The sequence below is a fragment of the Rhea americana genome, unplaced genomic scaffold (assembly GCF_003343005.1).
Source record: "Rhea americana isolate MKP2758 unplaced genomic scaffold, rheAme1 scaffold_12, whole genome shotgun sequence".
In the NCBI taxonomy this organism is placed as follows: domain Eukaryota; kingdom Metazoa; phylum Chordata; class Aves; order Rheiformes; family Rheidae; genus Rhea; species Rhea americana.
Window position 1 is genome coordinate 1,191,659 of NW_028185261.1, and position 24,161 is coordinate 1,215,819.

A 24,161-nucleotide genomic window follows, 5' to 3' on the forward strand; every position below is an offset into this window, starting at 1 on the left:
AAAAAGGAAAGTAGAAGAACACAAGATTAAGTGTTTTAACTCTTGATCTGTTCAGAATTAACCTTATTCAAAGTAAAAGAAACCAGTAGGGCAAAACAACAGAATCCGTTGAAAATAAAATTTTAAATGAGGACAACTGAATATGTGCAGAATATGAAATCCCAAAGAAATCAATGGTCAGTCTTCAATAGCATCATAAGAACAATTTTCACTGCCTGATCGTGTTAAGCAGGTATGACGTTCTCTTCTGGACTATAAGTATTTCATATGTCCTAAAGAGCATTGAGAATTCCTAGAATGGAGAAATATCATCCAGCTGCTTTTCTGGAACCCCTGGAAGTTTACCAAGCTGGGGCGAGCTCTGCTGCTATTACTATCGATGGGTGGGTAGCCTGGAAGGCTGAGTATAAGGATTCTCTTGACGTTTTATTGGATTTCTTCTGATCAACGACCTCTTCTCACATTCTTTTCTCTCCTGCTAACTCTACTGTATTTTCATAGAGCCCATGACACATCTGCTGTTGGAAAGTAATGGCAATGAATTAATTTGTCCATTTTCATGCATACCAGAACAACTCGGCATCTTGATTTAAATACGTGGACTAATTTCTTCTGCTTTTTCAAAGACAGTTTTAATGGTATCTTTTTGCTCCAAATTAAGACTAACCTAAGAACACTAAATCACCACCTAGTATTTGAGGGCCTCAAGGTCTGTACTAATAACATCAGGTATAATCGAAGATAAAGAAGATTAAAAAAAAAGAAAATTATAAATATGTACATGGTCATACATGATCCAAACCCGTTTTATGACTAAAGTCTATACCACCTTACAGGTTTTGTGTCAGTATTGTAGAACAGAAAATCCCAGTTCAAATGCATCAACTCTGTCTCCTGAAGAACCATTTGGACTATGGCAGGCAAATTTGGAAAAGTTTTATTATGCACTCTGACTAAAAAGATGCCACAAAACCACTCCAAAGGAGTGACAATGAAGTTGTGGTGGACTCTGGTGACCAAGTTATTTAGTTAGGAAGAGTCATCTGGAAAACAGTTGAAAATATGGCATAATCACACATTCATTCTTTTTCAGCTCCATCAACTCTGGTAACAATGATATGAATTGAGCTAGCACTGGAATCTACAATTTTTTAACGGAAACACCAACCCTTACCGCAGCCCCTCCAGTTTTCCAGCATTTCACCAGCCTATGACCATATCCTAATTACTAGCCAAAGATGCTATAACACAACATGGGATTTCTACGCAGAATGGGGACCTTTGGTTTCAGTAATATTTTTTCTCAGACTATTCTTAAGATTTCTTTTGCATATCTCCCATATCTCCATGCCTACAACAGATAATATACATAAATTTAATAGATTTATAGCATTTATACTTTCCAGCTGATTAATATAGTTCCATTTTCCAAYAGTAATGATACAGCCAGATTTGTACTGCTCTAAGCCAGCTTTGGGTTACTGTCAGTCAGTCTGATGGCAATTACTGCACAAATTTATTTTCTTCCAGGACAAAAATTTGGCTAAAATGACCTATTCCGTGACCATCTGCAGGGCCCATAAAACATGACACTCACTTAAAATATATGTGTGTGTGTATATATATATATATATATATGATACATGAAGTGCAGGGTATCTTTTCATTTTGAAAGGCATCTGACAGTAAAGAAAAGAAGTAAGCTCATAATGTGCAACCTTCCATGTATAATTTCCCTAGTACATCTCCCTCTTTATGTGTAGTACTAATTGTATTCTTAAAACAAGCCTTTTTAATTGAAACACTCTTGTTACTTTTCTGTGAGTCCAAATATTGTTATGCCTCATTTGATATCCATTTACTCCAGTAATTGTTTCCTAAGGATAACAGATATTTGTTCGCTTTCCTAACCATTGCATTGTATCTCACAGAAAAGTGGAAATAAATACGATTAAAAAGACATTTTAGTGGAACATACTATAACATTTTTCTTAATAAACAGGTTTGAAGCATAAAATCTTTTTACCCCTTATTATAAGAAGATAGTCTTCTCAGAAGATCATTTTCCACACACAGGAAAATTAACAGAAGTGTCTATTTTAATTAACTAAATTCATATTTGAAAAAATGAAATATCTCTTTTCRAAATGGCAAATCAGTGAATAGTCAGTTATGAATATACTGAAAATCTTGACCATAAGACTAATATTGTAACTATGGAAAAGTATGATAGCCATGATTTTGAAAACAAAGAAACAGAGTGAGTAGGCGTTTAAATGAAATATGCTTAATCCCACTTTCCCAGCCACAAYTGAACCCCCTATCCCTGTCCTCAACGGGATATTCCATCAAACACTTGACAGAGATCAGTCAAGTTCCAGAACCCACAACGTTGAAGAACATCTTGCACACAGCAAATTAAAAGCAGCAGCAAGGGAAAGAATCTCTCAGTGAATGCCAGTACCTCTGATAAGTAATTATTTTAAGATTAGAGATTTGGTCTGGGTCAACTCTTCCCTGATGGTAAAAGTATGTTGTTTTCTGCAGTCTCAATGTTCAAGTTAATTCTGTAGACACTGTAGCAAAGAAGCATCTTGACTGCAAAGAGATTTCTCAGTGAGAATTCAGGAATAGTCAAATGCCCCCTTTTCTAAGCAGCTCCACATCTCATTGGCACAGAATGAGTGCAGATTCCCCAGTCATTTACCGTGCACCTTTCTCACTGGCTCTTTCTCGTTCCCAAAGAATGCCAGTGTATACAATTGCCTGAAATTTATGAAACAAATGGACAAGTACATAGGGCTGAAAAATTGACTTGCTACTATGGAACATCTTGAGTTTTATGCACAACAGAGAATTAAGCTTGTTTCCATTCCCAGAGTTTCTGGTGCTGTCTTTGATTTAGAAATTGCACTTCCTAATTTATAGGGGCCAGAGGTCAGCACTGTTATTGCTTATTGTATCTTTCCCATAAGCTGCCTTACTGCCTCTTGGTCATTGCAAACAAAACCACTGCATACTTTTATTTTTCCAGCTCTCAAGATATCATTCCTGACCATTTTAGTTACTCAGAAAGTGTAGGAAATATTTTCTTTTGAAAAACTAGTGAAAATTTAAAATGACTAATAGTTTTAGATATATAACCTCCAGATGTCTTAGAACTTTACAAAGTGTCATATATGGATTAGACAAACAGGGAACTACAATATTAAGAGAATATAATAAAGATATGAACAGAATCCTTATTTCTTTTCTGGTCCAGTGCCATATTTACTGAATTAGAATACATAAAGATTGCCACATATCTCAGATTTGGTCCTCACCAGTCAAATGATGTTATACTTATGCTCAGAAACATGACTGGCATTTCTGTCAAGCTTCTATGTTTTTAGAACCACAACTAGCCTCTAGCAAGCGAAATAATAAATCCCTGAAACATTATACTGCTGATTCATTACTCTTCTGACAATGCCCAAAGAGTGCAGATCACTAGATTTACAGACCTTCTGTCCTTTTGGCTGGAGTTCTGAAGACAAAAATGACATTTCTTGAATATAGAGTTGAACAAATTTTCTGACGATACATTTAATTAACATTCTCATTAGAACAGTTAACATCTCTACAAATTTGCATGAGTACAATCTACAGCAAGCTCTATTTCTGGAAATGTTTATGTTCTGAGCTAAATCAGGCACTGAAATGCAAAAGCTATCAACAAACTAACAGATTTCATTAACTGATATAAAATATTCAATAGAAATGGATACCGCTTTACAGCCCCATAACTCTTCTCAGCCCAAAAGAGTTCATTCCATTTTCATGATTTAAGGTCATTGCCTTAGGGAAAGAGCAAAGTAAAGGATTTTGCCTGATCAATGGCTGCTCTAACCCTTTGTAGCTGGAAGGAGCCTCAACAAGAAATTTTCAGTAGCTTTCTGTAGGTGCACGAACACACATTTGTCGATGTGCAACAGAGATTTCAGAGARCAGTATGATACAAAACAAGCAAATTGTAGGTTGTTCTTTATGAGAAAAAGTAGAGAAAGTATTGACAAGACTGGGTATTTGTTCTACCTCACAAAACAGAGTAGAAGGTACTATCTTTTCAACAACTGTGTAGCTTTCTCTTGCACACACTCCAAGTGCAGAGCCAAGCTGCAACACGCCCATCTCTGCCAGCTGCAGCCAGCAAGTGAAAGATGCACAGAGGATTAACGCGCAGGTAATACGTTGCAACAAGTTGTTACACGGTATAACATGTTGTAAGACCTTTGCACTGTGTTTCAATTACCTCTGTTATACAATGGTGAAAAACCTCCAGTGTGTTATGCCACCATTGCATGTCACTTAAAGCTTAATGAAAAAGAAAGCGTAGCCAGGATCTGACAGGGATAGACCCCCTTCCACACACATTGTCCTCAAAGAGCTGTCTTTGTTTCTATGTTAGTGTAAGATATGTTAGCATAKGTTACCACAAGAGACTTCTACCATGGATTATACAACTGTAACAGAAACAACTGCAAACACACAGATTTTCAAGAAAACTCCAGAGTTTGCATGATAAATCTGATAAGAATTCATAATAACTAATTATACAGTATAACCTAAAAAAATGACGTAGGCATCAGTGATGTTATTATTATAATGCTTTGAATTTTAATTCAAAGTACTTCCYATTTATAATAAAATCTCACAAAACCAGAATATATCATAGCAAACCCTTAGTATACCTACCTCAGTGTACATGACTATGACACAAACAAACCATTAGTTTCAGTATTACTTTTAGTTTGTGCTGAGGTARCTGCGGAGGCCTCAGATGGCTCACTTTCAATATAAAGTTATACACAGTATAAACATGATTCTGAAAAGAGTTAAGAGTCAGTGTATCCTGGCATTATTCAACATATTTTCCATAGGGTTCATAGCAAAGAACAGTGTTAACATGCTTATTTAGCTATGTCCTAAAGTACAAAATGAGTGTATGTTAACTGCTGTGTATAGTGTTATCATTTCAGTGAACAAAACACTTTTCAATTCTAGCTTAAAGCAGCTTTCTGATGAACAGATAGTATTCAAAATTTTTAAAWTTTTTTTAGCATTGATTCTGGTTTGCTAACCTGTGAATAAAATGGCATGCAGCTGAAGGAACAATACACATTAAAAACAGAGATAGCAATCATACAAGCTTGCTGGCATGGGTCATCTTTACTTTTTTCACTTTTTCAAAGTTAAAATGAGGTGGCTTTTAGAAATATTCTTCAAAACTTTTYTGAAAACCTTGTTTTTAAATAAATGACAAGAAAATTCTAATCATCAGTTTCTTTGGAAAACTGCGAAAGCATCAGCAGCAGTACTTTAATATTCATGAGATGTTCTTAGTGTGCTACTTGTAAAAGTACACAAATAGTGTGGAYTGTAATTTCTGCTGGGCAAAGAGTAAAAAATAATTCAAACCATAAAAATTCAAAGAATTTGTCCTTAAATAACTTTATCAACCTAATAACATACACTAGTTTTTAATACATTGCCAATTTTGGAATATAATGAACAAGACAGTTTTAGTATATYGATTCTCACAGAAAGAGCAAATTACCCCTCAAAAAGGAAAAATAGTTATTAGTGCTTCTTAGAATAGAAGCACTCTATATTCTCAGATGGAATTTTTTTGAAGTCTGAGATTCTGAAAGGTTTTCAAGATGAAAGGAAAATTTGAGGACATTCTTAGATAAGTTAGGATTCTAAAATCCTACAGGTTTTACATCTACAGGTGCACTGTAGATACAAGTATTGCAGCACCATAAAGTGGAGGTGAATTATGTTTATAGACACATCAAGGTGTTTTTAGTGAACTAAATAATATGAAGAAACCAAAAGTAAGAATCTTGTCCTGTTTTCTAGTTTTGGAAAAGTGTCAAGCAAGAACTGTACATGAAAGAAAGAATATTCTCCCACCAGAGTTATTCTTGCCACTTTAGGAATATTTTTGGGAAATGCTGTGGGATATAGAATAAAATAAGAGACTTTGCTCTGCAGTCTTTAAATTCAACTTATTATTTTCAGCGAGCTGAATAAACATGCAAGTCAGACCCCTGAATACATCAAATATAATATAAACATCATAAGACTTATTATGTCATTACAAAGAGACCTACCACATTTCTTACTGTTGAATCACATTAGAGTCCCCAAAAGTTACACTTAGTGTACCTAAGCTGACTTGATCTTTCTGAGAATCCAGGTTCAGGCCCATCCAAATTGTGTCTTGACAGTAAGTTCGTTGAGACCTATCTGTGCACAGTTCCTATGTTGCCCTGGTTTCCACAGCTCAGAAAGGTCCCTCAGCCTGGACAATCAGTAAATCGTGTTCAACTTTCTTTTTTTCTCTCGCAGAGGACTCTCCTTTGAAAAATGACTTTTTAAAAGGTTACTATCAGTTTGTCTCTTGRGAGAGATGCTTGGAGGAAAAGGAGCTCTATACATCTTATTTCCAACAGTAGGAATCTGTGGTCACTTCTAAAAGATAAGGCTTACACAAACCTTGGATGGAATATATACCTGCTTATTTTCCCTCACTGCATTTTCTTTATTAGAGGCTGTGATCTGGTTCTCACTCTTTTTACACATCATCTGACAAACAAAGAGCACCACTGAACATCCGCAGTCAAGTTGGAAAAAAAAAATAAACCAACCCAAAAATTAAGTTTAATGTGAGCTATTCAGAGCTGTGATAGCTGAAGCATCAGCTCTCAGAACTTTTTTCCCCCATCCCCAGAGAGATATAAAGCAATACCACAGTCAGCCAGTAAGGCACAAGTTAGACACTTTGCATCAACAAGTCACTACTTGGCTGACCCTGCAGTCTCTCAGCTATCTTGAGAGAATTAAGAAATAGAAGCTGCTCTGGTTCTTTTAACCTTTCAGAGTCTCATAGTCATTACAGTAATGATTTTTCTTCTTTTCATTCTGCTTTTTAAAAACTGTTTATTTTATTAAAAATTTAAGGATATCTAAATGAGTGCTTCCTTGTGTGCATCTCATTGCAAGTACATTTGCAGCCTAACCAAGCCCCATGGAGCTTACAGTATCTCTTCTTTGCCTTTTTCTTTGACAGTTAGGTCAATTCCTAAATACTTCATGTTTCATGTGTTCAGTGTTAATTTCAGAGATAGGAAATATCTATATTTTTAATTACAGCTTGTAATTATTAGGTCATAAATATTGTAAAATGTTCCTATCAGCCTTGATACATTCACAGATGAATCAGAATATTTTCAAATTTTCACTAGTGATCTTTATCTGTACATTATTCTATTTCTATAAAAGCAATTTTATCCACAAGGAGTTACCATTTCAGTAAGCTGGTCAGTTCTGCGTTTTTGTTCTCCCTTCGAACAGGACTAACAGCAACCAAATATACAGTCACAATAGAGTGTCAGCTATTCAGTGTACTAACAAGCAGCATAGAATGGGTCTTACTGGAATGACTAGGAAAAGTGAAACTGGGACTATGAGACTCTTAGATTTCAGCAGGAATCAAATCAGACAGTTACACAGGCAGGTGTTGAAACTGAGCTATAGACTCTCTGAATGGCAGAAAACTACAACCTCAGACTGCACAGCAAGAYAGGGCAGAAACACGGAAGGGCTGGCCCCATACCTGCTGTCCGCCTCAGCCCCAGCAGCATCCTCTGCAGAGTTTCTGCTCTGCTGGCAGCAAGGCACAACTAGCAAGGCAGAAGTTTGCTAGAATCTCCTGTCTTCTTGCCTCAAGGGCAAAGCTAGCAACAACAGCTCAGATTTTATCCTCAGCACATTACGACCTCCAGCCACATGCTCCATTGAATTGAGCAAGAGTCAGCCATTTTGGCAAATTAATAGATGAAGGTTATGGTGTCTGAATAACACTCATATAAGCATTGACCTATTTGTGCTTGCTCCTTGAATACACTCTGGAATGAAATAACCCTGTAACAGAAAACGCTTCATGGACCTCAAACCTTTGCCACTTACTGCATACAGAAGTTTATGAACRTGTAACTTTCAAGCTTTTTAAATTTTGTTAATAAAAAGAACTCCTCAATCAGGTGTGCTTCTTAATTTCTTTGACTTTTATAATGACAAAATTATACACTTGAACAGCAGAGAAAACAATCTTGTTTTCTTAATGAACAGTACAGTAACACCTTTATATTTCTATGCAATGTTGGGCACCTACTTATATCACTTTACGATTTTAGTATGTTCTTTCTGACCAGACCTGTTTTCTTAATTATCTTTGACTCATCTACCTGAATTCTAAAACCTCTTATCTGAAAATAACATAATCATTATCCCTTTTATCCTAGTGACATAAACTAAATTTTCATTAAATATAGCCTCTTTAAGGCTGTAACAATAATATAAAGCTGTCACTTCTAGGCTCTTAAAAATCTCTTTTGACCAGCATATTACTATAGACTAGGCCTGCTTTTCAAAGATTTGGCCTATTSCATGAGACAACTGCCTCCCAGAAAGCATATCTGGATGCCCAAGTTATTTTCACAGTGGTTAGTTATCCATTCCCAAATTCTCTGMGTACTTTGGGAAGTACAGGTCCTGAAGAGAGACTAACTATTCAGCTCAGATTGTGAAAAGCAAAAGAATCACCCACAAAATGATCAGCCAGGTATTTCAGACAYGGCTACAGCAGATGCATAGAGATATTGATCTCTCTTCTAAACTTTCAGCGACRTAAGCAAATTTCAGGCCTGCCTAGAAATAAAATGACTTTACAGTGAATCTGGTTTCCTACATATGATCTGGCTGAAGGACATGTTTATTTAAAAGTTCCTATGATATTTTTGGAAAATTTATTCCCAAATCTTGACTGAAAAGCTGGGGGGGAGGGGGGGAGGATTTCTTTATAGGGTACATATATTTTTTTTTGCAGCACTACTTCATAAATTTATCAGGAGTAGAAATAACGTGTATAAAGTCAGGGGCTGTTCTAATTCACCTAGATAAATTGAGGTTTTCRTTAACAGCTCTGTTTTTTTGAATTTCTGTGCATTTTTTTCTAGTGAGCTGCATACAGTCCAGAATGACTTCCTGATTAATGTCTGGGACAACAGTAAYGTGGAGAAACTTTTATGTTATGTAAAGTAATAGGTGGACAATAAGTGTATCTGAAAACTTTAAATTAATATATTGATTTATTAGTTAAGTCCAAGTTACTGAATGCCTAATTAAAATCAGGGTGAAAGCAGGTTAGGCATTCATGTCAGGATTTAATTTCTTTGTATTTTCAACTTTGAGAATCCCTCTAATGTTCACAAGATGCAAAACTGAGCATTAAGTATTTCCATAGTTTATGGAAGGGGGAAGTGTTTGCAAAAGCTCTTGCACATTTCTCAGGAATGTTTGGATTGCAGTTGCGTTATCCCAGCCACATCTGCTTTTTCCATTTGGTGCTGCAAGAGTTTTACACCCCTTCTTTGTTCACCATCCTCTTTTATTTCTGTCTTCCAAGTTCCTATTTTATACTTTCTATTCAGATAACACAAGTGGAGATGTAACTGRTATGTTTAAGAAAATGCCACTAATGTATTGCAACCATTTCCTGCAACCTTTTCAATAAAAATATGCCTGTTATTTTCTAATTAGAAAATTTCATATTATGGTTGACTGAGTATTCTCAGTCTGTTAAAAAACCCACATAATTAGCTACCCGTACTTCATCTGCAAAAATTAGCTTTTGTCTGTAAAAATACAGAAATATCAATTATTCTAAGCTTAACRTATCTTTATGCCTAATAACACCCATAGTATTATCTAGACCTAAAGTTAAGTCAAAACCTCCCAGAATCTGTTTTCATAATTCATTACATTGGTCTCCCCTCATACAATAATCTTCAACTGGCCAAGTTAAATAATCTTGTCATCAGCATTTTTTTTGCCATAAAACATTTTACTGCCTTCCATACTTCCATTATAGGGCTAATTATTAAATGTCCTTTTAGTACCCTTAGCTAGCTCATTATAAACCACTTTCCAGGTTTTTTTCTTAGCTTCTATGAAATTAAGCAAAAAAGCCATGTTTAGAGACAACTCTTCCAGTATGCCTAAAAAAGCTTCCAGTAAGCATATTCTTTGTGTACTCTGTACTATTTCTACATTTTGTTATTATACAGAATATCTCCTTTACTTTCTGAATTCACATCTTCTGAAAGCACAGGGTAGCATCAAAGTCTCAGTATAGCCAGCAAAACTGTAGACTTCATCAAAACAAACCATGTCAAGTTTATAAAGTCCTATGAAAATTGATACATATGGAAAATGTTGTTAATGAGGTTCAGAAGACTTGTGCAGAAAGAAACTTGAATCTTCAGTGTTATGTTTATCTGTTACTGAGGCTTCAGTGTTTACTTTGCATCAGTCTGTTTACAATGGGTTTGTGGACATTAGATTAGATAGCAAAAAGATCTGGGAAAGCCTGGGAAAAAATGAACAATTGACTTATTTCTGGAAAACACTGTCAGTAACTTTCTACGTTTCCTATGTTTTCTATGACTACAAAACAGATACTATGAATAAGGTGGGGCAAACAAGTTTCAGCTGCTGAGTGAAGAAATCAGTTCAGATAGAACCAATTCCCCCCCCCCCATGGAATATTCTTTTTAATACACACATGTGCAGGAGAGTTCTTAACCCTTTTTCCTGACTCTAAAAAAATACATTAGAATTTTTTCTTTGACCTCTTAGATTTATGCCCTAACTCAAATATAAACATAAGACTTTTTCATTATTACATTCTAACATATTAGAAGATCAAAGTTCAAACTTACTTTCTTTTTGATTCACAGGAAATATTTCACCTAAAGTCTCCCACCTTCTTGGTAAATGTTCGCAAGGCCAGCACAGTATTTTGAGATAAGTACTCTTAGTTCTTCCCACTGGATCTGTTTCACTTGCTCTCATCAAGATAAAGCAGTCAAGCCAATCTAGAAATTAATGCTGGAAGAGGCTGTGAGCAGCTGAATTCCAAATGTAACTGTTTGTAGAAATTAGTGTTTATTTACATTGCATACAATTAGTTCTATATATAAAGTATTTTTTAGTTCTAACATCTTTTGACATTTAATGTAGTTTCTATCTGTATGTAGAAACTGTACATTTAATTCTGTAATAATTTGTATAATTATGCATTCATGTTACAGCTTTTTTCCTCCAAAGGCTTTTACAATAGATAAAGAGAACTGAAATACAAAGTGTATGCAATAGGTGTCTACACTGTTAAGTAACTAATTTTGTGGATAAGCGCCAATACATAACAGAACTTATCAGAAGACAGCAATTCTTGAGATTTTGTATCCCACTGAGTCTTAAAACAAGAAAAAAAATGCTCAACATCCTAAACAGAACCTGAAGAGTTACTGAGAGTGCTCATTTAGTGATTTCTCTGTATTGGAACATATATGTTGCAGTTTGTTTGGAAATGCCTCAAAAAAAAAGATGATATGCAATAAAAGATAAAAGACCAAGACCCTGGATATCTACTGAAGATACTAATGTATCAATAMATTAATCTTTGACTTTCTAGAAAGGTTTTTCCAAAAAGAACTGAAAGTAGCAGAGCAAACTACCCACTGTATGATAGTACTGACAGCTCTTCTGAGGATCCTTAACTACTTTGTACTTTGCTACTTTGACCATAGGGACATTGGATCCTGATTCAAAAACAGACTCTTACAAAGRTTCCATCTGCAGAAATAGCCGCAACCCAGAAAGTATTGGCTCTAGTATAGGAAAGCTGAATCAGGATTGAGATAGTGTGGGAGATAGGCCATACAGCCTTATTGCTAAATAGTTATAACCTCCCACAGACAGTGAAAGTTATGATCTGAGGGCTATGTCAGTAAAAGCAAAGCTTTGCTAAAAAGAAGGGAGTAATTTTCATATTTCTGAACAGTTTAAGCTCAGTAAATTTTACCCTTTACCTTTTTCTACCACCTAGATRTTAAACCATGAAAGCTACAGTGCAAATGGATTAGATGAAGAGTTGAGCAATAGCTTCAATAACTTTTTTTTTAGTTTTAATGCAATTTAATGCCAAAAATACTGATTGTGGTTTTGGTTTGACAGAAGAACAAGCAAAATCTTTCACTCTCTGTATTGGCCAAGTTTAATACAATGTGTAGAATCCTGCAAATGAGAGGCTTTCTCTACAGAAGTTTTTTACTAAACTGGTAAAATGAGCTTCTCTTCACGCATTTAAAAAACCACTGGCCACAGAATTAAAAACTGCACTGTAGTGAACAACCATACACTGGCAGACGGGTAAATTGGATGACCTAGTAAGTCCTTTCCATTTCTAGTGTCCAAGATKAAATGAGTAAACTTAAGGGAGTAGRGTTTGTTTTACTAGAATGCCAACTGAGGATGAGCTTATTTGGAAAATTATCAATTTTTATAAGAGAGAAAAATAATTCTTCATTCAGGCTTCTGAATTGTTGACACAGAATTTGACGGCATACAGAGCAGTAGGCAGTGTCTACAGGCAGGCCAAAACAGAGAGCTGTTTTGATTACACTCAGCAAACCCAATAAATATTTTACCTTTATGCCAGGGTTGAAACAACAGATAATACCATGGCACATCAACTTTTTCAATCATTTTAAATAGTCTGAGTCACATTTTGTGATGGTTCACTTCATATTTGATATAAATTTAATGTCCTTCCACATTCTACTACTTCTAATAGAAATTTAAATTTGTTAGTATACTRTTATAACCGTGCATGAAGACTGGTCAAAATAATCCTTTACTAAGCTACTTGCCAAATGCCATCAAAATGTTTATTTCTATACTTCTTTGTAGTATACCAACAAGATGTAAATGAAAGCCAAAACATCTTACAATAATTTGGGAGCTGCTATTTAGATTTGGGGTGTAAAATCAAATTAAACTTCCTCTTTATATTTAGCTTAATTGTTTTACTGATGATCTTGAGCAACTGTTGCACTATTCCAAATGAACTTTCCTTTCAGAATGACTGCTGGCAGTGCTCTAATGAACTAGTCTAGACTTAGAATCCACTGACTCACCATTTCAGGTAGCATCACATGGTAAATATATAAAATCTATTTCTTGCTTGGTATAAATTTTGCTCCCCAAAAGAACTATGCCTTCCTGAAGTCTGGGAAATTGGCTAATATTTACTTTGGAAAGCTTTCATTGCAAATAAGTGATGTGGAAATCTTTTAAAAACTTTTTTGAAAATTTATTACATGGCAACCTTTCCTTCAACCTTTGCTTGCTCCCTAATTTCTGAATAGTCCCATTACCACATGTGGATGTGAGCTTGCTAACAAKAAGATGATCTCTCTCTGGCACTTCTCAATGTGAAGTAGAAACACTGCACCTGAGTGAAAGAAATGAAAGTCTGAAGAACATGAGCAGATGACAGAAAAATGTGACAAATGTTACAGTACAGACTATATACAGACTATGAGAAYGGTAAATTAATGCAGTAATATTTTTTAGGTAAACATGCTCTAATTTAGTTCAACTTTGTGCCACGGGTGTTTTCTTTCTCTGAAAATCTTCTACCTGCTTAAACATACTGAAGCATTTCATCTTCAAGCACGTAACATTAGACAGAGAAATGACTTGGAAAGGGGAATACTTTGGATTTCAGTAAGRGGAAGAGTCTGCAAATTAAACGTTGCACTGGCTACTTTAGAACAAAACCTGCTTTCAGCAGAAGCTTATGGTGAAATATGCATTTCTGGACTGTACGGCTGCTGAGGAAATAGAACATCAGTTTTTGTTCCAAATGTCCAGAATTTTACCAAAATAAGAAACTTTCGAACTGCTTGTGTCAAGTATGTTCTACTGTCATAATAATCCAACTTCATATTGCCTATACAGATAGTACTGGAAATATAAATTGAATGTTACAATACCCTAAGSTATAACAGTTAGAACTCTGACCTCTCCTTGAAGGTCAGACAAGAAAAGAGCTATTAATATAGACTATGCTATGGTTCACTCTGTAAATGATTTGGCTCAAAAAGGGTGAACAATTTATTAGGTATTACCTTTCTCAATTCCTACTTGCTAATTTTTTTTATACTACTGTAAATCAACAGTCTGGTGCCATTTTTCACATGAAAGCTTGGTTCTATTCAATTACATTCAATAACATTCACCATACATTAAACTGCATTCAATTACAACGCCGTATGCTGCTGGCAAGAATGATCATCTTCGGCAAAGACAATAAATGTCTGGAGTCATTCTGTAGCTATGAAGAGTTACAAATGATAATAATGCAAAATACAGAAGTGTCCTCTATAGAGACTTCTCTATAGTCTCTATAGAGACTAAGATGTGGGTTGCCAACATTGAATATGACTACAGAAATAGTTGCCACTGCTTGGCTTGACAAGTAACATATTTACAACTGAGATTTCTAAAAGATGTTGATTTAGAAATCAAGACCCAAAGTTTCAAAGTCAAATATCTTACTCATGTATCCTATGAAATAAACAGTTAAATTAACATCACCCTTGATGGATTTAAGGTAATATGATGTGTTCCTAAAGGACTGTAGTTCTAGGCCCACATGCTTTCTTAGTAGATGTGAGATCCTAAAGGAAAATATATTTCCTGATACCAGGGGTAGCCCTAGGTTTTATACTGAACCTTTTGTAAAGTTCATGTTACCAAAGTCATTTAAAAAATAGGTATCTCAGCTTGGTTAGGTAGTATTTTCACACACACACTGTCTGCATAGCAAAACAGCAGCTCCTTCATTTGTGCTTTTTTTCTTTTTTGTTAGAAGATCCTTCTCCACAACRAATATAAAATGTTCAAAGAACAAGATATTTATTTATGATCACTAATGTAAGTGTGTAAGAGTTGTTTATAAAGTATACACAGATGCACACTTCATAGTCCTGAAATCAGGAACTGAARGTAAATAAAGTGTGTTACATGGTTACTTACTTATCCAAGGTTCCTTAATGGGGTAAAAGGCAATAAAGGGTGATACTGTAAAGCATTAGAGAGTGTTAGTATAACAAAATGAAAGGTGTTATCATGCTTCACTTCTGTTTCTTGACTCCAAGCAGCATTACAGCAAGTACTTATAGGTTAGGAGAAGAGATGTAAGCAACTCTAAACTAGAAGTGTGGGTGAAATAACAATTTGACAATGGAAGAAGAGAATATATAAATAGTAGGGAATGGCAGACAATGAAAAACTCATTCCCTTAAAAATAACTTGTATCAGTATTAACAGTCACTTGTAATCAGKATTAGTAGTCTCAACTAGTCATAAGGCTATTGCCAATCTCTCAAAAGAAATGGACCACATTTCAAAACACATATKTGATATAAAGAACAAAGAGTCATTTTAGTGTCTTCTATTCAAGCAGATTAGATAAAAGTTTTAAAGCAAAATGTACTSATTGATTAATTAGTGAGGAAATAGAAAATGACTCTTAACTAACTTAAGAATTTCAGGATATGAAATGCAGAAGTAATATATAACTGTTATAGCTTAAATACTTTTTGGAACTAGAACGCATTACTGTGGAAAATTGAAGGGGTTGAACACTTTCATATTCTCATCTGCACATCATTTAATCAAAGATTGTTGGTTAGAAACAAAGAAAGCAAATGAATTACAGTAAATCATCATTAGCACTTTACTCCTGTACAGAATTAAGAGTGTGAAATGGGTCCATTTAGGAAGTTAAAATAACAGACTGAAAAATCTTTGCCAAATTACAGCCTTTGGAATGAATTAGAATAACGTACTGTACATATTTATGTGGTCTGTCTCTCACTCTCTCTGTCTCCATAGCAAATTTCATCTGCTCTTGGCTTCTTTGCAGGCAGACTACTTGTTGGTGTCCTAAGCTGATTATACAAACTCACCATTAAAAATGATTCTCCTCTCTTCTTTAACAGAAGGGGCTACTATTTTATTCTGTTTTTACATATTTATTCTATTCTATTTTATTTTAATTCTATTGTGATGTCTAGTARACAAAATTGTGAAAAACAATACTATGTGTTATATCTAAGCTCACTGGTAACAGTAATAACAATCCTTTAAATGCAGTAGTCTCTTTTTTTTCCTCTGTGCTGTACACAAAATCCTATGAAGCCTATAAACCTAGTACATGTTTTATCTCTGCAATCACAGATACATATGGTTACTATATTATATGCTTATACATATACTGTATAGCATATACCTGATTTCCTCTTCTGTTTCCCTCAGAGTATTCTACAAAATAGTCTGCTATCATGAGACCTTGATTCCAATTTTAAAGAATTCAGTAGTGAGAGGGACTATTTCACTGTGGTTGCAAAATATTTAATGCTCTTTGTTATGATAACTATTTTTTATTTCTATTTTCATGTAACTCTATAATTTCCTAAAGGAAGCTATTAACATGTGTAAAGTTAAGTGAACAGTAAATATAAATGCCCGTGGTTTACAATATGAATCACTCAATTYATAAATATTTCTAGTCATTTAACACTATTACAAACAGAGTAGTGTTCTCAGTGTAGCTTTACCTTGTGAAGAAGGAATATTGMAGGGAATCTAGGTCATAGATTTAAAAACAAAGAAAAACAAAACAAACCCACCCCAGCAATCTTCTAGATAAAATATCCTTGTAAATATGTGACACAAAAACACCAGCTCATGTATTACATTAAGAAATGCTTCTACAGAATATCAGACAGTAGTGATTTAGCACTGAGTTAATTTTTCTAACTGCTGGTTCACCACTCCATTTCCAGGTTCTTTTCTGTCACTGAATCTTTTATCCAATCAGAAACATATTTAACTTAACACTAACTTTTTACTGATGAACCATTATGTATCACAGATTTTTCTACAACATACAGTATGCATTTCTTGTTTAATAAAAGAGCATTATTTTGCACACATTGGATAAGACTCAACATCCTTTGAGCCTGGTATTCTAATCTGAGTAGTGAACAATAGYGGATCCCTTGGGAAGAATGTAAGAACAGGGCAATTATAAAATGATACTCTCCCAGAGTAAAATCGCTTTTAGCAATTTACAGCTAAGGGATTTCCTGAGCCACATGTGGTGTTCTGTGTTTAACAGCTTCCAATCTTTTTTCCCCCCTTCCTGTGAATCTTCTAGGAGCTCTTTGAATCTATATAAAATGTTAGCATTTGGAAAATGGCATGGTAAGGTCCCTGGCCTTAATTTGAGCTGTGTTGAGCTGTGTGAAAAAATACTCCTTTTCTTTGAAACTGCCATTTGCTAGTGTTGCAGTTTACCCTCCTATGCTACTTGCATTTACTCTCCTAACTGTGGGTTGCACACTCCCGTTCCTTATTTATCTCATCCATTCTACTCATTATTTTATAAATCACTACAATATTCTCCTTCACTCGTCTGCCTCCCAAGCTGAGGARTGCTAGTGAAATCATTGTTTGACAATATGTGCTCCAACAGCCCCCTCTTGCAATCTGGAGACAAAGATATGAAATCGCTCTGTGCTCAAGTAACAAGGACCTGGAAAACAACAGAACATTTCCCTTCCTTTTTTCCCCAAAAGAGTTCACCTTGTCATCTTTCTGGTCACAGTTTGATATGCAGAACATTGTGCATCATGCTAGGAATGAAAATTACACCATGACTTTAAAAGAAATTTAAAATTTACCTTATTCAATGACAAGGAGTTGAGTCAGAAATGGATACAAAAGAGAAATGCCAGACTTTTTCATGTAAACCGTATTGGAACTTGTTCATTTCAGAATCTGGAATGATATTTATATTTTTATGTATTTTTAAAATTATAATGGAAAATTAAATATCCAGAAGTTCAGAACCTTTAAAAAACAGAAAGAGTAATTTGGAACTATAGACAATAATCACTGGAAAAATTGCTGAGTCCAGCATACTTTCTCTTGCAAACATTAGCTATTTTGATTTTGACTGTTGGAAATAACYGGGCTGAAAAGGAATCAGCTAACACAGTCATCAGAAGATACAGAAACACAAATAATAATTTTCTAAAAGGAAAATCTAGCAAAATATATTAACATCCTTCAAACACGTCTGCTGAAAAACTATGAGGAGCAGGGAAGACGGTCAGCTGTATGGAATACAATTACTCATTTAAAATGGACCTAAAGGTCACTCGCATACATGTAATATCTTTTAACTTTTCAAAATATAATCATATGAGATAATCTTGCCAATATTAGCTAAAATAACTTGACACTTYTATATCATTAGGAAACTTATCCAAACCTAACTGGCTTGCATGATGGTGTATCTATATAATTTCCTCTGTAAATTTCCTATAGTAACTGATCTTTGTAGACAGCACTTACATATGAGGAATACTGATAGTACCTTAGGCAAAATATCTGAGGTTAGTTATCTAAGACATATTGAATTTGTTTGAGGAGGGTGAGGCARACCAGCCCAGGTAACCCCGAAATTCTGAAATCAGTGTGCACACCGACCTGCTTTTATAAATGGATCTTTTATGCAATGATAAAAAAAAGAATGCCCCCAAAATACGTGACACTCATTTTCTCTTACTACCCTCACCAGAAGACACGCTTTTTCCTTTCATTGTATTACAAAACTTTAAGCACAAATTTGAAGATTATTTCAGTAGGATTTAGAGAGTCGTTTGGTATAGGGATCAGATCACATTTAATTGTTGCCTGCTACATATTTCACCATCATATAATCAATTCTTTCAATCTATTTCTTTCAAATTGTTTCCCAGTACTTCATTTACATCTCACTATTTATAACTAACTTCAGCCCRGTCCTGAGCTAGAGCTCAGCAAACTTCACTCCATTAAAGAATGACAAAGCTGTTCTGTCATGCTATACTATATGTTAGTTATATAGTTATATACTATATGTTCAGCTACACTAACTGTTGCATTCACAAAGAGATATGGACATTTCAAATCCAAACATTACCTATTTCAGCTCRGTTGTCCATTCAGAGCTCCACTGCATGCTTGGGGGTAACAGTTTCCTGARAGATTTAAAGATGAAAATATCACATTATGGCAAAGGACTGCAAATTTTAAAGAAGCRCAGAATCACCACAGGCTGCAAAAGCGTAACTCATCACAAACTAGTCGACCAACCCCATCGTGGCTGGCCTATATTTTTATACATTTGATTAAAATTAAATTAGAAACCAGAATATATAGGAACTACAAGGATTTTCAAATAGTTGAATGAATTWTCCAGTTCAGATATCTGGATTTTGTTTATCACTTTAGATTTGTTTATATATATATTTAAACCCTAAGTAGTGTGAACTATAGTATTAGAATCGCTTTGTTCTTCCAAGGTAGTCAAAAGTTCTGTTGCATTTACTATAAGTAATCTCAGCCAAAACAGCTCTGAAAACTACCCTGTTTTTCTCAAAATTGAAAAATAAGATAGGAAGTTATATATGGCTGAGATTAAATAAAGATGCTATGGGAGTATAACGGATTGTAGATTGCATGAGGTTTGCCCTCTGAAATTGGGAATGAAATATTACGACAGTATAAAGATAACACAGGATAGAAAATATACAGGTGTCCCACACATAAAAGGCACCATAACTCCATCCTTCCAGTTTCATGTCTAGATAAGCTTATTTATAGAAGTAAAAAAGTTATTCAAAATTACTATATACTATATAAAAATTAAGGGCCCATTACAACAGGATACTTCAGCAATCTTAACTCCTACTTTCTTTAGAGACCTTTATTCTGTGGGTGTAAGAAAGCTTAGCCTTACAGGTTTGAGTCTTAGTTGCAAYGTAGATAAATGGGGGCAGGAGGGAATTTTTGTGACTTGTGTTACTGAAATTGTTCAAAAAGAACTGAACCAACTCTTTACTCTCRAATAGGCTTTTGGATTTAAAGTTAACAAGAAACCTGGAAAATATCTCCAGCATGCTCAAAAGCTCTCTGCACAACCTTCWAGAGAAGCCTTTCATTCATATTCACCTTGAATTCAATTTCTCAAGTGTTGCTTCTGGTTTTGTTTCTCTTCTTAGTCTGTGGATATTCATATACCAAAGATGTTTCACAGATCTTGTTTGAGGCTGTTTGGTTTAGCTTCCACATATTTCCCCTTAATTCTACAAAAGCAAGGAATGTRTTTTGGTTAAACAAAGCTCTAATTCATCAAAGCTTTTATACTTAACATTAAATACATGGATAATCCCACTTAAGTCAGGACAACATTTCACCAAACTGCTCTGCTGGATCACAGTTCTAAACCCCTGCTTCCTGGATTTTCACCTAACCTATTCAGTGTAAATTTAACATAGTCTACTACTCTAAACTTAAATCATACTCTATATTTAATCCTTACTGGGATATGAACAATTCTGTGTAACAAGAAATGTATTGAAGCAATGCGATTAAAATACTAGCATCATGATATGTTTTTAYTAAATATTTTGATAAATTTATCAGTGACAAAATGTGCATGAAGAAATACCTCAGCCTACAGGAATATTGTGCTTTTTGTGTGCAGGTGTCCCTTGACAGACAACAGTGCTGGACTATAACCCRAATTATCAAGAAAGTTATCCCTTTGAGTTCACCCAAACAATATTCGCTATGTATGACCTCTACAATAAGCAGTAAACTATAAGGACATAATCTAACCAGTAAAATATAATCTCTTATATTATTATTATTTGTATTTGTTGCATATCCTGGGCATAAGACACTAACAAGGGATAACTATTGGTGTGGGAATTCATGAATGAATAGTAGATAGTTTTTTCTACAGCTTTTAAGGATTTATCTAGCATACCAGTTCGGTAAGTACTAGAAATATCACAAAGTTGTGGCAAAGAAATTAAACCTTATGGATTTCTGAATTACAAACAAACATCTAAACCAAAAAAGCAARCAAACAAACAAACAAAACCCTGTACACAGTAGGCAAAATTTTTCTTTCCATATAGCTCAAGCTTTTTTTGGAAGCATGTTTAGTGAAGATCAGGATGCTCTTAGTAGAGACCAAAGGGAATGAATGGAAAGATGAGTCATCTGCCATGGCAATGGCCTCTTCTGAGAGCCTCCCATTTTTGTAGGAGTCATTACCCTGCTGTCTCTGATCACAGTCTGTTAAGTCAACCTATGCCAGCTGCATGGCTGCCTTCCATATATTCTGGCTCTGCAGCAACAGGAGTTAGCTAAGTTGCCAAAGACATGAGCTGAAGTTGTGTGGGAAGGTTTATGTCCTATAAAATAATTYAGCTGTGCCAGAGAAAAGTAGCAGCCAAAACCAGAGGAGTCTGTATTTTTTGAAGTGAATAAAGCTGTGAAATACCTATTGAAGAGACTAAGAGCCCTTTTCAGGCTTGTTCAGACATAACTGTAAGGCTCTGGGATGTGACAYGGGAAGTTCTAGCCATCAGGATGGTGATGTTTCAAGAGACACTGGGCTGCTATACATATTCCCTACCGAGATTCTCCTTGAATGATTTTTATGCATTGCAGATGACAACTAAAATTAATCCATTAAAAAAGCATTTAATAATGAACTAAAAAGTCTGCAATATCATTAACCTTCTATGTTTTAGTAGAGACAAAAGTTGAAAGACTAGAGCTTCCACAGTGATCTTGCATTTTCTTTCAAAACGTTTTCATTGTAGAATCTCGAAGTATATATATAAGCATTTGTGCAGTAATTCTTACGAACATYTTTGCCAGGTAGACACTGATAGTATCCTACTTGAGAGATCAGCTATTGGAAGATCCAGAAGGTTTAAATGACATGTCTACATTAACCCAAAATGTCAAACAGAACAACAGGAATAGATGCCAGAACTCCTTCCCCTTTGTCATGCACTTGGTTCCTTGTCAACTTGATCTTAAAACACATGAAACACTTAAGTATTTTGTCTGTGGATCTCAGCTGAAAGTATATACAAGTGTCACAAATTGAATTTAGGGTAATTAGTTATTTATATATAGATAAAAATACCTTTTCAGGCTGACAGCTACCCAAATATATTTATAATCAAAATAACTGGAATCTGTCAGCTATTCCTGGAATCAGAGAGATGATGAATTGGACATTCTGTTAGTGCAAAGGAAAGACAAATAAAATAAAACTATAAATAAGTAAGACATAAGAAATGAGAATGTATTTAAACCAGTCACAAGAAGAGTTTGGAAATCTTTTCAGGTGACCACTGTTACCAGGTGGCTTATTTTTCCTTTCTGAATACCTAAAACTCAAGCTAGAAACCATGCTCTTCAATTTGTGCTCAATATGAATGTTGTCTTTATAATCTTGGAAAATATAAACTGTATACGTACGGACTGCTCAAAATACTTRAAGAGTAAAAGTTATGTGCTTCCTGAACAACTTCAGAAACTCAGAATTTTTAAAAGACACTAGAAGGACATCTATAAAAATAAATAAAATTCGTAAAAAGTTGAGAAAAACAAGCAATTCTTTCCATTCATCATCAAGTATGTTGATTTTCTCATCTAGAAGTCTGTCAAGACTCTGTTAGGAAGTTCACCAAGAGATTTACCTGCTGAAGTTAATAACAGGGTCTGAACCTGACAGATATACATTTTAGAAAAAAGTTTGTGTGTTCAGTATCTCTTAGTTCGGTCTAAGAGATAGTCTAAACTAGTTAAAGTTATTAAGAGAAAACACTTTCTAAAGAGCATTCTGAACACAGTGTGRAAAAGGTGATTTTAAAGAGCATAGGATCTAGAAAGAAAAATAGAAGCATAAACAAGAAGAAGAATAAGAGATGAAGAAATCTGAATTATTCAGAGCACTTTTCTCTTTTCCTCTAAACACTTCTGAGAGTAAATTTAATCTTCTACATTAGTAATCAATGGGACATCTGTTACTTTGGGGATAAGAGTTTGCAAAATCAGGGTAGAAGAAAGCATGTAGAGACAATAAGCAGAAACAGCAATAAAAATATTTTAAAGTTTGAAATAATAACATGGTGTAATGAATGAATAAAACACATTCTTCCTCCTCCTGTTTCATAAGTGATTGGTGGATTATAAAAGAGGTAGAAGATACTTTTAGCATTTGTAAACAGGCATCAATCACTTCCTCATGAAAACAGATTATTCATGAAAGCATTATAAATTGTAGTATCATTTGTTTCAGTTAGTTTCGTAACTGTCAATTGTCCCATTAAACTCTGCTAGTAAGCCAGTTCCACTTTTTCTCAGTTTGTCTCCCCCCAGACATGATCAAAAACTGGACAATATTGAATCAAACTGGTTTTTGTGGCAAAAAAWTGGATATCACAATAGGAGGAAATATCTTACTTTGATTCATGCCCTTSTCTAAAAATTTGCAGTTAGCTTCTCAATAATGAATGGTGAGCATAATACCCAGCTCAGCCTGACAGCTAGTAATCTGAGTAGCTTGGTACTGTATGATAGTCTACTGTAAAAGTATGTAACTGGAGCAAACATCTAATGTCTGTCTCACTTTACAAAGAAATGAAACACCTGAACAGTTTACCTATCCTGAGCAGAGCCAAACTTCAGCTCTCAGATCCTTACCTCTACCTGGATTTCCACTGACATCATTGGACTGTGTAGGTAATTGTCCATGCAAATAGATTTACCTGCAGGTTTTGGGCCAGAGTTTGTGTCTGATGGGTGTCTGGCTTGTTTTATTAATCTGGGAGTTTTTTCAGTTTTGGATATTAAACTCCGCTTCTCAGTCCCCAGGAATTTTCCCTTCTCATTTGTCTCTCCAACTGACTGCTGAATTCTTGGGTTGGAAAATGCTGAAGGACAAAGTAGGGGAGAAAACCAGAGAGAACAACACTTTCTCTAAGTCACACTTCGTGGAACAAGACATTGGTTTTATTATATGCCCACTTAAATCTTACTAGAAATATAAAGGAAGATAAGTACAGGAACACAAAGAATTAAAATCAGATTTAGAATTTAAAAAAAAAATTGAGAGAAATGATATGTGCTACTAAGCCTGTTTCTGTATCTAGGCTTCACCTCTATGAAGACAGAGTCCTGAAAAAAATTCTAGTCCTATTGTTCTTTCCCATGTTTCCAGTGAAACAGTAAATCAAAATGTGCTACTTGGAAAGTTAGTTATACAAGTCCAGATTATT

The 24,161-nt window shown here is 34.8% G+C and overlaps 1 long non-coding RNA gene across 1 annotated transcript; it reads right to left on the reverse strand.

The window, feature by feature from the left end:
* Nucleotides 1-18,991: 18,991 nt before the first annotated feature.
* LOC146600514 (uncharacterized) lies at nucleotides 18,992-23,797 on the reverse strand. Its single transcript, XR_014897852.1, has 3 exons — nucleotides 23,652-23,797; nucleotides 20,023-20,156; nucleotides 18,992-19,049 (listed from the first exon to the last, which is right to left on the reverse strand). It is a non-coding gene; the product is annotated as an uncharacterized LOC146600514 (long non-coding RNA).
* Between the last annotated feature and the right edge of the window lie 364 nt (nucleotides 23,798-24,161).